Raw genomic sequence first — 11,737 nt, forward strand, 5'->3', positions numbered from 1 at the left:
TTTTTTTTTTTTATCTTCTTCAGCTCCTCCTTCGATGTCGTCTTTATCTCATCAAGAGAAGCGTAACGTTGTCCTTTCATGGACCTCTTCAGTTTAGGGAACAAGAAAAAGTCACAGGAGGCCAGATCTGGGGAATACGGTGGCTGCGGCATCATTAGTGTGTTGTTTTTGGCCAAAAAGTCGCGCACAAGCAACGATGTGTAAGCAGGGGCGTTATCATGGTGCAAAAGCCAATTTTTGTCACATCTTCTCGGCCTTCTGAGAACATTTTATACCACCGATAAACATTGCTTCGGTCCAAAATAACTTCTCCGTATGCCACAGTCAACATTCSGAATGCATCCGCACACTTAATTTCGTTTTTCACACAAAATTTGATACAGGTTGTTTGATCCATTTTTTTGAATAGGTAAAAAGCGAAGACGATACAAAACACGTGGAAGCAAAGCAGCTGTCAACAATTAAATGAACATTAAAAATGGCCGAGTTGGTCGGCATAAGTGAGAGACATGAGTACCAACATAACGCCGCAAAAAATTCGAAATTCGAATATACGTAACCCGCGAAAATTCAAAATTCGCGATACTTTTTGAACACACCTCGTATATATATAGTTGATCTTTCCTAACTCGAATCACCATAATGCACAAATGAACTTTGAGTTATGTAAGGAGATTGAATGAAAACTTACCACTATTGCCAATTTAAGAGTTCGAGTTATGGAAGTTCGTATGTAGTATATGAGAGTTCGGAGTAGTATCGACCAGATTTTAGTTATATATAAATAATAAATATGCGATATACTATTAAAATATGCTCTGAGATTCATTAAGGTTTCTCTAATACCTTAACCAATCATATGGAGTAAAGTCACCCGGATATTATATATTTGTTATAAGGGGACTAGGTCAAGTCTTCGCCCAATTTTAACCATTTTAGTAACAAACATATACTATTAACAGTAAAACACGCCCTCACATTTTCATTGAGATAACTCACATGTTGACTAATATATGCGGTATAAAGTCACCCGAAAGTTCGAAAATCGTGATGTTAGGTATATGGAAGCTAAGAGAAGTGCCAACCCATGTTCGACACACAGACATACCATTGTCAGGAAAATACTTTGGATTTCAATTATATATCTCATACATTGACCGACGATATTTGTCGTTATAAGTTAACTATAGGTACAGGGGTCCAAATATTCGGTACCTAGGGGCTTGAACAGTTTCTATTTGATTTGAACAATTTTCAGTCATACAAGGTGCGTTCCAAAGTAAAAAGGACTTAAAAAAAACCAGAATAAATGTTTTTTTTCGGCGAAATCAATTTATTTTATTCAAAATAGTCTCCTTTCTGCTTCAATACAGCTTTTTGCACGGTCTAAAAGCATGTCATACGAGTGTTTTAGCTTGTTGGCCGGTATGGCCAACAGTATGCCGGTGCAAGCCTTTTGAATGGCCTCTACGTCTGAATAACGCTTTCCTTTCATGGGCAAATACATTTTTCCGAAAAGGAAGAAGTCGGACAAATGCTTTGTGGACAATACCCTTGGAATCATAAAAACAAATCAGCAAAGTCTTTACTTTTGACTTCTCCATGCGCGATTTTTTGGGTTTCAGCTCGTCCGGTGCCTTCCATTCAACACTCTGGCGTTTCGTTTCGGGATCATATTGGAAACAACACGTTTCATCACCAGTCACAATATTGTAAAAAATTGGACATTTTTGTCTTTTTTGACCTCTTTAATGATGTCCTTCCAATGTTGGATTTACATGAATTTCAATAATGATTTCGGCTGATTTTTGATAAATTCACGAACAGTTTCGTTGGAATTTCCGGATTTAATTTGGCCCACATGGTGATCGGCATTTATGTCCTCACGACCACTTTGAAAACGTTGAAACCACACGTGCACTCTGCTACCGAATAATTAATCATCGCCATAATTTTTGTTTCATCAATTGAAAAGTTTCAGTAAAAGTTTTACTAATTTTAAAGCAAAATTTAATGTTGACTCTTTGTTTGAAGCTCATTTTCGCACCGATCACAAACATATTGACACTTAAAGCGCAATAACTTCACTTCCAATCAATGAAATGCCATTCTCACTGAGATCATTAAAGATAGCAGATTTTAACGCACCAGTCTACATATAGATGGCGCCGCAAAGGGACGCTAGATTCAAAAAGTCGTGTTTACTTTGGAACGCACCATGAAAATCGTAAAAACCACGATTTTTTATTAAATTTGCTGCATAAACTTTTCGGGTTTCCTTTTTTATTTCCATTTAATTGCCATTTGTTGGCTGGTTCAATATTTGAATCTCGTTGCTAAGGCCATGCTGTCTCGTATGCGGTAAACGCTGCTGACTCACTGTTTTATGTTTTATGTACGAATGTGCGAATGTTGCGAATGCATATGGCATTTGCTTACCGTTATTGTTGTCTGGTATGGCATACCGATAAGCAACGGCACGACATGCTTGACGTCAACTCTAGGCTAGGACTGTCTGCCAGCGATTTCGTTGCGAGGTAAATATAAAAAAAATCACCAAAACCCGGCAGGGTAACAAGCAGAAGCCTCACGGTGCATAGCTACGATATACAGCAGTGTAAATAGCTTTCTATGCAACGAATAAATGGCACGCTGCGGCATGAGGAACGGAAGGTAGAGCGTGGCGCAGCTGCGACATTTACAAATTGCATTAAACGCGAATGATTTACAAGCAGACAACCGACAAACGCCGTCAAAATGCCACGATTTCCCTGTCGATCGACGATTCGTATGAAAATTTCACGCACCGTAACGCGTACTAACCGCCCACCAAGACTTGTTAATCAACGCGCCATGCACATCTCTCTTAGAGCGGCAGCCTTCAAGCCAAGCGGCATTCTCAAATAAACTCTGTCTACACACTTTGCTCGCGTCAATCCGCTTGCGCTGCAAATGTTCGCAAGCACTGAGCGCTCTTCAATATAACTACCGTTATCCTTGGCATCCTTCCGCTTTCTTTTGCGCACCATTCGTTAAACGCGCTGTGTAGTGGAGGAGCGTAAAATGCGGTGTCTGAAGCTGTTGCCTCCTTCTCGTGTCACAGGACCTTAACTGAAGCGCATTCAGCTGCATTGAAAACTGTAAATCTCTGCTGCCACACTGAGAAGCGCGGTTCGTTTATTTTTTCTTACGCCGACAAAACTAAATCCGTAAACAGAGCTTCCAAAACAACTCAACTGAAACGCATACAAACTTTTGAGCAGCGAAAAAAAAATGTCGAAATAACTAAATACATAAAATTGAATTCAAATGTGTTTTAATTATCCTGCTAATGCTGTAAATCCTTCGCGAGTGCAAATAAAGCACTTTTTGTGCCAATAAAAGCGCGTTTTCAGCTTTGAGTTGGTAGAAAAGTTGTGCTTTGTTGGAAAATGAGAAGCTTCGGCTTTATTCATAAAAATTGCTTTGCAACAGCTTTATTGAGAAACATGAGGAGTATGCCTGTTACCTCAAACATTTACATTTGTGAAAATTCACAAATTCAAAATAAACGGCAACCAAACAGCAAAGATTATGCAAAACTTTAAACGGATATGCGATAAGGATGCTAAAAATGTTTATCGGTAATTTACATTTATCGATATTTTCAGTTATGATTTATCGATAATATTGTCGATAATTTCAGTTACGATTTATCTGGTCTAAATCGGTAATATCGTATAACTACGATATTTCCAATTTGGTTTGGTTTTGTCTCTATCGATGTTGTCGATAACTTACATTTATCGATATTTTTAGTTATGGTTTGGTCTCTTTTTCATCGATAATTTCGGCATAAATCGGTTAAAAATTGTACTTTCTATTTTAACATTAACTTTCATATCCTCAGCAGGGACTTCGGATAATAAGGATGCTATATGTTATCAATAACTTATATTTATCGATATTTTTAGTTATGGTTTGATCTCCTTTTTATCGATAATTTCGGCATAAGTAGGTTCAAAAATATACTTTCTACTTTAACATTAACTTTCATATCCTCACCAGGGACTACGGTGATTAGCGCAAAGGAAATTGTTGATGAAAAAAATATGAAGAAAGAATACATTATCGGAATGCAAGACTCATTCACTTTAGTCTTATTACGGTCGTGTCTGTCTATATTCTGTCACACTTTTTTCCAATTGTTGCCAAAGTTTTACACATAAAAATTTTCCCAGAGCTGTTGTTTTGGCTCTACGAAACCGTAATCAAGCCAATAATGTTCTATGACGTATTCTTCTGGTATAGGGCGCTCGAAAAGAATACACTGGCCAAGAAATTTGTACAATCAATATCCTTAATGACAGTTTACGCAGCATTACTGCGAAATACGCTCTAAGGCTCAGAGAAGCTGGACATATGTAGGAACCGAACAAGGATAAGCCCAAACTGTCCCCTCCTTCAACTGCATTCCGGAAAACTTAGAACACTGCGTCTCAGAGGCTATTCGTGGCGACTTTTTCTCTAATAATAGCACCAACGAGGAATAAGTAGATTGGTGGAGTCACTGGAGAAGAGAGCAGTGTGCTGTTAGCAGGTCTCCCTCACCCTTAGGCTACCGAACCACTATAGTTTTTTTCAGGCATAAATGACAGCTTTAAGGTGGTGGTAGATGTACTGCTAGGAACTGCAGCCTCTTTTAGGGAGATAAGCATTTACTTTGAGAGCTGAGCGACTTAACGCGCTAACTATGTGTCCAAAGCTAGCCAATGAGTGTCTTTGTTGTCTAGAAATATCATCAAGGTCCATCATCATCAGACTGCTTTGCTTGGTCATTACGGAAATACCCTTCTCCCGTTCATATCGCAATGGCCGTCTCAACAAATTTGTGATAGACTCAAACCGGTAGTCGAACACTAGTCAGAAGAACCAATATGCTATTTTAGAATTCAATTAATTAAATTTTAATATTTGTTTCATTTTAAAACTTAAGCATTTCCCCTTGTTGATAAAAATTGCTATATACAACTTCAAATGTTTGTCAAATCTTTTCACAATTTTCAAATTCAATTAGCAGCCAACTAAGTTTTATGAAACACTCTAAAAAGTTGAAAAAATGAGTGTGTTTAAAACTATTTAAAATGAAACTGTGTGTCTAATTAATTGACTCTAAATTAGTAACATAAAAACTGAGTTAAATTAGAAAAATATGATGGCAGCTCAAAAGTGTATCACTGCACTCAGAGATAGGTGATTTGCACAGTGTTTTGTTTTTCATTTTTCGTTATTAAAAATGGATATATTGGGGTACGAATGTTCCATTAAAAAAATAACTGACTTTTGTTCTAACTAACTTTGGTTACTTAGGGAGTCTCTCTTTGCTTACTTAAAATGACCTTAAAATATTGGCGAAGTTACTTTTTATTTAAGATAATATTTTTTAGATACACTCAGTTACTAACTGATTCTACAATCAATAGTTGATCATATTTTTAGCTCCGAGTTCCATCATGAACTACTATAGTTCTAAACTCATACTTTTTAAATTATTTCTATCAATAGTTCACGAACATTTCCAAAAATAACTGAAAACCTTTTTTTTAATTTTTTCACTCATTAAAAAATTATAACTCTTCATATATTCTAGAAAATAGAACACTGCCTTGGCGAGTCCAACTTTATCACGCGCTGACATAGCCTAACCGCAGCTAAACAGTCTGGTCAGTTTTATCCTCTCGGCGTTTCCGTTAGTCTCGCGCTCATCGCGCTATGTGCGAGTAGTTGCAACTCGTTGAAGAGTTTATACAGCTTTTAGTGACAAGTGCAAATGGAGAAGTGCATTTGGAAAGTTTTCAAATAAAATAAAAGAATATAAAACTATTTAAAGCAAAAATACTGTAAAAAATACTATCAACAACAGAACTGGCAACTATCAAGTACACGAAGATGAGTCGGAAAGAGAACAAGACAAAAAATAAAATAAATTATTGTAAAATGAAATGAAATCGGGAACATCGGAAGGAAGGCACAAACACTAAATAAAAATGGTTACGGCAAATTCAATAAAAGTGAGAAATGGCAGCTGCGTTATGCCAGTGAATACAATCAAATCACATACACAGCCACCGGATTTAAAACCAGAAACAGGTGAATAGAAATATAAAAGCTACTCGCTACTGAAAGGGAAAGAAAAACGAAAAAGCATAAGCAAAAAAAATAACCAAAATCAAAAGAAGGACCAGCTATTTGGCTGCGAAAACTCGGTGATAAGATCTTTACAGCAACAACATATATATCTCCAAACTATATCTTGAAAGTCACCTTATTTCATGAGAGCTCTTCAAGATCCAATTTAACAGCTACTGTTCATGCCTTCAGTTACTCAAATTTCAAAAACTTGTTAAATAACCTCAAAATTGTCTATTCAGAACACTTGTGCGAGTCCGAACTGAGCTAAATCTTAAAGATCGTATATCTTTCTATGATGAAATGACAAACCTTTATAAAGAGTGGGAAAAAATATGGCGTCTTTTGCTGTCCATACTAGTATACTATTGAAAAACCCTATATGTTGATAAAGGACAAAAAAGTATAAGATCTTGGCTTGAGTATTTTGGGTTTAGCCGATCGCAATCCCATTGCCTCGAATGCCAAGAAAAATGGATAGAGTCATTCGTCACTATACATAATAAAGTACTGTTTTGATTATACAACATTTTCCAAAAAGTTTAAACAATGTTACTGGGGATTGTTCCCAAATGGGAACGGAGTTCCGATGCTCTAATTTTATCTTTCTTTCAAAACAAATCGAGACCATCGTAGAATAACTCGAAAAATCCATGGCCGGAGGTATTTTTTAAAAAATAAAGCATAAAACCTTGAAAATCTGTTGCCCCGAGCGATTTTCAATTTACTAGGAAGCTAATCTTCTAAACATTTTCTAAACGAATTTTCCCATTTTCAGCGGAATAAATCGCCCGCAGATGCCTATGATTACTTTCGTCAAAAGGGCACCGAAAACAACAACACTACTAACTGTAAGTGGCATACAAATTGTGCTAACAAGCATAGAGTACAACAACAAAAGCGAACAAAATTCGTCTGCATTCAGATACCCCGTTACACCAACAACATTACCACTTGACGACAATAATAACTCTGACGAGGTGCAACATACAACTGCTGTCGGCAACATTCTCCCAAGAGGCCTAACTGGTCATGCAACAATTTCGAGTGTCTGCAGTGCGCTCAACAGATGCCTCAGATAGCGAATTGTTGCAGCAACAATGGTTAAAGCAGAGCCTACAACAACTGACCTATTTGTTGCTGGAAACAAATAACAAAAAATAAAATAATAACATGAACAACAACAAAAACAATAATGCAAAAATAGAACAATAGCTTAGTGGCGTGCCGCAAACAAATGGTCGCGGCAGTGCATAACAACAACAAAAACCATGCAAATAAAAGCAATAGAGAAATGTTAAGGATTGAAAGAAGAGTGGGCGTAATGGAATATAAAGCGAAATGGCACAAAAGGCGACGAAGCAGATGCTTTCAATTACGCGTTTGTTTGTTGGTTGGTTGTGGGCAAAAAAACCGCTTTAGCAGGTGCAAAGAATTTATACCCCTAACCGGGTATATTAAGTTTACCACGAAGCTTGTCACAGTTAGCAAGCAATTACCCTAAAGAGTATAGAAATATATATCAGCGTGATGTGTTTAGTCGATTTAGAAATGTTCGTGTTTCCGTATATAACCGAATTTGTCTCATAGTTTTTAAGACATCAATCTGAAATTTTGAACACGTTCTTTTCTTCTCAAGCCACACATTTCTCGCAACAGATACTGGACCACTACAGCATATAGCTGTTATACAAACTGATCGGCCAAAATCAAGTTTTTGTATGGAAAACTTTCTTATTTGACGAGATATCTTCATAAAATTTGGCAGAGATTATTTTCTATAGCAATAATGCACTCTCCGAAAAAATTGTTCAGATCGAATTACTATAGTATATAGCTGTTATACAAACTGATCGGCCAAAATCAWGTTTTTGTATGGAAAACTTTTTTATTTGACGAGATATCTTCATGAAATTTGGCAGAGATTATTTTCTATAGCAATAATGCACTCTCCGAAAAAATTGTTCAGATCGAATTACTATAATATATAGCTGTTATACAAACTGATCGGCCAAAATCAAGTTTTTGTATGGAAAACTTTTTTATTTGACGAGATATCTTTACTAAATTCGACATATAATATAATGTCCTAACGCTATTATGTAATATTTGAAGAACTTGTTCAGATCTAATTACTTTAGCATATAGCTGCCATACAAGCTGATTGCTCAAAATCAACTTCTTGTATGAAAAACTTTTTTATTTGATGAGATATCTGCATGAAATTTGGCACAGAATATTTTATAAAGCAATAATGTAATCTCCGAAGAAATTGTTCCTGCTCGGATCACTATAGCATATAGCTGCCATACAAACTGATCGATACTAGTATTTCATGAACTAAAAATAACAACACATAATTATATATGTGTTTATGCTCACAATTTAACATAAATGCTACACAAAACCAATCCAAAGGTAGCCTTATTAAGGCCTTTACGGTACTTAATAAAATATTCAACAGCAGTAAATATTTTATAAGAAATTTGCTTCAAAATAAATTCGAAAATTTTTCATTTCCACATTTTAGTATAAAATTTATATTCGAGTTTCGTCTCATACATCATATACATGCCATATATATACACGTGGGTAAATACGAAAATTCTCACGCACACAAACAATTAAGAAATTGGACATGTAGGAGATCTTTCTAAAATTTAATATGCATATGTATATACATACTCAATCAACTCGATATTTAAAGCCATTGTGATGCCAGGAATTGAGAAAATATTTTGTAAATAAATACAGTTATGGGTATATTTAGCGCTTGATAGCCTCAGGTTAAAATGAAGCCGAGCAACGGAAACACAAAGCATGGCTTGGTTGGGATGTTGCCGAAAAGCGGAGAGTCCATACGAAATTAGAAGAATAAACTCTGCTTTTGATTTTCAAGAATAGTTTAATTTATTTCTATTGTTTTAATAGTTTAAAAATAAGTAAATATGTTAAAATTTCTAATTAATGTTAATTAATTAATTTAAGGCAGAGTATGTAAGTTTGCCCCGAAATGTATGCTACGTTTTTATGCTAGGTGAGTAGCAAAAGAACGCTCAAAGATAAAAATTTCCATCAGATATTTACGATATCGAACTGAAACTTTACACATGCTCCTTTCTTCACAAGAAGCTACTCGTTAGTCGAAATCGTCGATACCGAACAACTATAGCATATAGCTGTCATACAAACTGAACGATCAAAACCAAACACTTGTATGAAAAACTTTTTTAGTTGACGAGATATCTTTACTAAATTCGCCATAGCTTATAGCCTAAGATAATTCTATAGTTTCAGAAGATAATATTCACATCGGACCACTATAGCATATAGCTGCCATACAAAATGAACGTTCAAAATCAAGTTGTTGTATGGAAAACTTTTCCGCTAGACAAGATATCTTTAGTAAATTCATAATTTGTTGATCGGATCACTATAGCATATAGCTACCATACGAACTGTTCGATCAATCTCAAGTTCTTGTATTGAAAAACTTTTATGAAAATTAAGTTATGGATAAATTTGTACGCTTTTATGCTAGTATAATAAATGCAACTGTGAAGGGTATTATAAATTTGCTGCGACCATAGTTAATGTTCTTATTTTCTTATCATAGCTGATGCAGACTAGAACTTTATTGCGAAAAATATGCAACATTTTCAGTTGACTGTTATCAATAATAGAATTTTCGTTGGGAAAAATCGCGAATAAATCAAAAGCGCGTACAGAATGTTGACAAACACAAAGTTGAAGAAATCAAAATAATAATAATGATCACAATAACAGATGACTGCAACACTGCTTGCAACATTAAAGCGCCACAAAGCGGCTATATAGCGCGCGCTTGTAAAAAAAAGAGAGCAAAAATAAGAGTGTCAGTGCCAGCAGTTTTCTTGCATACTCAATAACTACAATTTATGCCACCAATTTGTTGGCGCTTTGTTTGCTGTTGCATGCWACATGAATGCATTTTTTGTTTATTTTTCTTTTTCCTTTCGCTTGCAGCATGGACAAGTGCTGACTGCAAAAATATGCCACCATTTATTTGCACACAAGCAAACACACACATACATATGTACATGCGAGCCGAATACGCGCTGTTGCCGTCGTTTGAAGATTGATCGTAGTTTGGCAACTTTTGATTTTAACTTGAAAAATGGAAGAAGGCAAAACTTTCACCAAGAGCTGCAGCATATTTCGGCTGCTTTAAAGCGCACGGAAGGCTGCTGCCTTGCTCCATTCTTCACATTATATCCCTCTTTCATTATTTGTTCATGCCTTTCACTGTGTCGTGGCATTGCTTTGAGATCTGCACACACACACTCACATACATGCATATATGTACATATAGAGCAATAAAATGGCATAGAATGTATGTATTTGTGTTGGTTTGTACCGTTATTTCCCATACAACATTTGCATGCGGGCGTATTTGCACGCTTCTATATTTGCACACACATACATGCCAACACACAAATATACATATGTACTTGCATGTGTGTTAATTTGCCCCAGTGTCGGCTTGGGCGCCAGCAATCAGTGCACACACAGCTCCCACGCTCGCATTGCCCGGAAAAGTAGGACAACGAATCGTTTTATTTCAACATCATGCATTTTATATGCGCGCGCTGTCGGCTTTATGCCTCACAACTCATTTCTTCTTGGCGCGCATAAAAGAACACGCCATACATCAATGCATTCAGCAAACCCACAGCCAGCCAGACAGTCAGACAGTCGAGTTTCTTTGTACATAATCTCTTAACTGAATTTCAATTTCATAACGGCAATGATTTTTGTACACTCTGTCTGTGTGTGTGGGTGTTTGTGTGCTTGTCATTGCTTCGCTTAGCTGCTGGCACCGGCAATGTCGGCAAATGATGTTTGTTGCTGCCAACTACCAGCAAATGCTTACTTAAAATGGGTTAAAGTGTGGCGACAAAGTCGAAGGAAAAGTTCAAGCGCTGCCAGGGGCTGTTGCCTTTCACCTCCTCTCCATCATGAATCAGCAGTCAGTGGTGCGCATATTTGGTAAGTGTTGATAGATGTTAGCCAAAATGGTTAAAGGAAAATTGTGCAGCATTAGGAGTTATGTTGGCAGAAGAGAGACTTCTGATTTGATTTCGTAATGGAAGCGGTGATAAAGAAATTTTCGAATTACATTGCATGTAATTGTGTTGCCACAATTGAGAAAAAAATAATTAAAGCAATGTATTTAGAAAAATATTTGTCTTTACTTAGGTATTAGCAAAAAATGTCCTTTAGCTTGAAAAAATTAAAACAAAAATGAAGCAAACTTCTCAACAGCAACTAAACCCAACTATTCTATACAATTTGCAAAATGCTTAATTAAATTAATTAAAGGTATATCATAGATACAAAGAGTGTTTATTAACTCTATAAGTTACGCTTTTGGTAAAATACAGATGGGACTTTATTAAATATAGTATGTAGCTGCGGCTGCAATCCGACGTTATTAACAAGCATTATACTATAATTACTTGAATATATAGATTCAAATTTTATTTGTATTTCATTATTTTTATACTCTCGCAACAAAGTTGCTAAAGAG

The 11,737-nt window shown here is 36.0% G+C and overlaps 1 protein-coding gene across 4 annotated transcripts in view; it reads left to right on the forward strand.

Moving 5' to 3' along the window:
• The window catches only part of LOC108968662 (leucine-rich repeat-containing protein 15), a 128,413-nt gene that overhangs the window by 101,074 nt on the left and 15,602 nt on the right, over positions 1 to 11,737 (forward strand). The gene's annotated exons all lie outside the window — the stretch shown is intronic.

This window comes from Bactrocera latifrons, unplaced genomic scaffold, assembly GCF_001853355.1.
Source record: "Bactrocera latifrons isolate USDA-ARS-PBARC rearing strain unplaced genomic scaffold, ASM185335v1 scaffold_223, whole genome shotgun sequence".
In the NCBI taxonomy this organism is placed as follows: Eukaryota; Metazoa; Arthropoda; class Insecta; order Diptera; family Tephritidae; genus Bactrocera; species Bactrocera latifrons.